The sequence below is a fragment of the Bubalus bubalis genome, chromosome 4 (genome assembly GCF_019923935.1).
Source record: "Bubalus bubalis isolate 160015118507 breed Murrah chromosome 4, NDDB_SH_1, whole genome shotgun sequence".
In the NCBI taxonomy this organism is placed as follows: Eukaryota; Metazoa; Chordata; class Mammalia; order Artiodactyla; family Bovidae; genus Bubalus; species Bubalus bubalis.
In genome coordinates, this window is record NC_059160.1 from 135,092,096 (window position 1) to 135,096,544 (window position 4,449).

The window sequence follows — 4,449 nt, forward strand, 5'->3', positions numbered from 1 at the left end:
TTTTCTATGGTTTTCTCTTCCATTAGTTTCTGCTCCGATCTTTGATTTCTTTCCTCCTACTAATGTTGGTTTTTATTTGTTCTTGTTTCATTAGTTTCTTTAGGTGTATGATTAGGTTATTTCTTTGAGATCTGTTTTATTTCCTAAGGTAAGATTGTATTGCTATAAACTTCCCTTTTAGAATTGCTTTTGCTACATCTCATAGGTTTTGGATTGTCATGTTTTGTTATCATTTATCTGTAGGTATTTTTTTAATTTCCTCTTTGATTTCTTCAGTGATCCATTGGTTGTCTAGTAAGATATTATTTATCTTCTACACATTTGTGTTTTTTCATTTTCCCCCCTGTAATTGAATTGTAATTCTCATCTCCTAGTGTTATGGTCTGAAAGGATGCTTGATATGATTTCAGTTTTCTTAAATTTACCAAGGCTCCATTTGTAGCTCAAGATTTGATTTATCCTAGAGAATCTTCCCTGTGCACTTGATAAAAAAGTGTATTCTACTGCTTTTGGATTGAATGTTCTATAAATATCAATTAAGTCTTTCCAGTCTAAGTGTCATTTAAAGCCTGTGTTTCTGTTTTCTGTCTGGATGATCTGTCCATTGATGACATTGGGCTATTAACATCCCCTATTATTATTGTGTCACTGTTGATTTCTCCTTGTATGCCTGTTAGTATTTCCCTTGTATGTTGAGGTCCTCCTCTTTTGGGTGCATGCATATTTACACTTGCTCTGTCTTCCTCTTGGATTGATTCCTTGATCATTATATAGTGCCCTTCTTTGACTCTTATAACAGTCTTTATTTTTAAGTCTATCTTGTCTGATATGGGCACTGTCACTCCAAATTTCTTTTCATTTCCATCTGTGGAATATCTTCTTTTTTCCCTTTATGTTTTTGTATGTGTTCCCAGATCTGAAGTGGGTCTCTTGCTACTACTGCTGCTAAGTTGCTTCAGTCGTGTCCGACTCTTAGCGACCCCATGGACTGCAGCCCACCAGGCTCCTCGGTCCATGGGATTTTCCAGGCAAGGGTACTGGGGTGGGGTGCCATTGCCTTCTCTGGGGCCTCTTGAAGACAGCATATATATGGGTCTTGTTTTTGTTTCCACTTAGCTAGTCTGTGTCTTTTGACTGGAGCATTTAATTTGTTTACATTTAAGTAATTATTGATATATGTGTTCTTATTGCCATTTTATTAATTGTTTTGGATTTTTTAAGGTCCTTTTTGCCCCTTTTTTGTTCTCTTGTGATTTAATGATTAACTTTATTGTTGGGTTTTGATTCCTTATTCTCTATCTCTGTGTTTGTGTATGTGTGTGTGTGTATCTATTGTAGATTTTTGGTTTGCATTTACCATGAGGTTTTGATATAGCAATCTATATATGTACTAGATAATTTTAAGTTGTTGTTCTCTTCATTTCTAATGCATTTCCAGTATTCTGCATTTGTCCTTTCCTTTTCTCATGACCGTTGGTGTTGATATCAAGTTTCTTTGTGGATGATTTTCTATCTTTGTTTTATGCATGCTTTTACTGGTGAGCTTTCCCATTCATAATTTTCTTGAGTTTAGTTGTGGCCTTTTTGACCTAGAGAAGTTCCTTTAGGATTTGTTGTAAAAATGCTTTGGTGATACTGACTTCTCTGAGCTTTTGCGTGTCTATAAAGCTTTTGGTTTCTTTGTTGATTCTGAATGAGAAACTTTCTGGGTATTCTTCCTTATAGGTTTTCCCTTTCATCACTTTGAATGTATTGTATCACTGCCTTCTGGCTGCAGAGTTTCTGCTGAAAAGTCAGCTGATAACTTCATGAGGATTCTTTCGTATGTTATTTGCTGTTTTCCCTTGTTGCTTTTAATATTTTTTGTCTTTAATTTTTGTCAACTTGATTAATATGTGTCTTGAATTATTCCTGCTTGAGTTTATCTTGGATGGAACTCTGTGCTTCCTTGACTTTAGTGAATGTTTTCTTTCTCACGTTAGGGAAATTTTCGCCTATAATCTCTTTAAATATTTTCTTGGGCCCTTTCTATCTCTCTCTTCCTTCTGGGATGTTTATAATGTAAATGTTGGTGCACATAATGTTGTCCCAGTGATCTCTTAGATTGTCCTCATTTCTTTTCATTCCTCTTTCTTCCTTCTGTTCCAAGGTTGTCATTTCTACCATTCTGTCTTCCAGCTCCCTTATTCATTCTGCCTCACTTATTCTCCTATTGATTCCTTCTAGTGTATGTGTTTTTAAAATTTTATTGATTTATCATTTTGGCTGAACTGGGTTTTTGCTGCTCTGTGCGGGCTTTCTCTGGTTGCAGCAAGCCAGGGCTGCTCTCTGGTTGCAGTTCACAGGCTTCTCACTGCAGGGGCTCCTCTAGCTGCAGAGCGTGGGCTCCAGGGCATACAGGCTTGGTAGTTGTGGCTTGTTTGCCCCAGAGTGTGGGCTCAGTAGTTAGAGCACACAGGCTTAGTTGCCCTGAAGCATGTGGAATATTCCCAGACCAGGGATTGAACCCATGTCCTCTGCATTAGGAGGTGGATTCTGAACCAACTGGACTAACAGGGAAGTCCTAGCGTGTTTTCATTTCAGTTACTGTATTGTTCATCTCTGCTTTATCTTGAAATCCTCTTTTTCAAACATCTTTTGTATCTTTTCTATCTGTGCCCTATTCTTTTTCTGAGATCTTGGATCATATTTATTATAATTTCTCTAAATTCTTTTTCAGGGAAGGTTGCCTATCTTCATTTGGTTGTTGTTATGATTTTTTTTAAAACTACGTTCCTTTGTCTGGTATGTGTTTCTGTGCCATCTCATTTTGTCTAACTTTCTGTGTTCGTGGTCTCCTTTTTCCTGGCTGTAGGGCTGTAGCTCCTCCTGCCTCGTGTCTGCTCCCTAGTGGGTGTGTTTGGTCCTGGGGCTTGTGCAGGCTTCCTGATGGGAGAGACTTGTGCTTGTCAACTGGTGGGTGGAGCTGTGTATTGTCCCTCTGGTGGGTAAAGCTGTGTCAAGGTTTGTTTTTAGAGGTGGCTGTGCCACTCCAGTGCTCTTGCCTGGAAAATCCCATGGACGGAGGAGCCTGGTGGGCTACAGTCCATGGAGTCGCTAAGAGTCGGGCATGACTGAGCGACTTCACTTTCACTTTTCACTTTCATGCATTGGAGAAGGAAATGGCAACCCACTCCAGTATTCTTGCCTGGAGAATCCCAGGGACGGAGGAGCCTAGTGGGCTGCCGTCTGTGGGGTCACACAGAGTCGGACACGACTGAAGCGACTTAGCAGCAGCAGCAGCAGCAGCAGTGAGCTCATTATCACTTTATGCAGCCTGTCTGCTGATGAGTAGCCCTGTGTTACTCTCCTGCTTGTTGTTTGCCCCGAGGCATTCCAGCACCGGAGTCTACATGTTGTTGGGTAGGACCAGGTCTTGGTGTGAAAATGGCAAACTCTGGGAGTGTTCCTGCAGATCAACACTCTCTAGGGCCTCTGCTATCAGTATTCTTGTCTCCACAGTGAGCCACGGCTGACCCTCGCCTCCCTAGGAAACCCTCCAAGACTTGTTGCTAGTCCCAGCCCAAGCTCATATGGAATTACTGCTTTGTGCTGGGATTCCATGTACATGAAACCTTGTATATTCCCTCCAAGAAAAGAGTTTCTGTTTCACAGTCCTGTGGAGCTCCTGCATTCCTGGTCCACTGGCCTCCAAAGCAAAATGTTTTGGGGGTTCCTCCTCCTGAAGCCAGACTCTCAGGCTGGGAATGCTGAATTGGGGCTCAAAACTTTCACTTTTGTTGGAGAACCTCTGTGATGTAATTATTTTCCAGTTTGTGGGTCGCCCACTTGGTGGGTATGGGAGTTGATGATGTGACAAAAATGTCTATCCTGTCATCTTGTTGCCACTTCTTTGACTTGAGTGTAGAATATCTTTTTTTTTGGTAAGTTCCAGTCTTTTTTGTCAATGGCTGTTCAGCAGTTAAGTTGTGATTTTGGTGTTTTTGTGAGACGAGGTGTGCTTAAGTCCTTCTACTTCACCTTCTTTTCCAGAACCAAGTGCTTGCTTTCGGTTTGGATGCTTTCTCTTTCCTCAGTGTGTGCTGGCTGTTTGCCCCCTTGATATGGGCTGTGCGGGTGCAGCAGCCCTTGCGCACTCTCAGGAAAGCATGGCAGCACCCTGCACCCCTGCTTGCAGGTCTCCCAGGGGAGGCCTCTCTTCAAGTGCTCCGAGGACAGCTGGGGCAGTGTTTGGTGCCTGTTCGCGAGTCCTGTAGCAGCAGCCTGTGCCCACCTCTGGGTCCTGTAGGAGGTGTCCTGGTGGCGTGCTCTTATGTTGGTTCCACCTCTGCTTGTATGCCGCTGCAGTGACGGCACCTTGCCTCTCTGGCAAGCCCTCGGTTCTTCTGAATATACCCTCAGTTGCCATAGTTCCCCCTCTTCAGGCTCCCTCCACACGGCCAAGCCTGG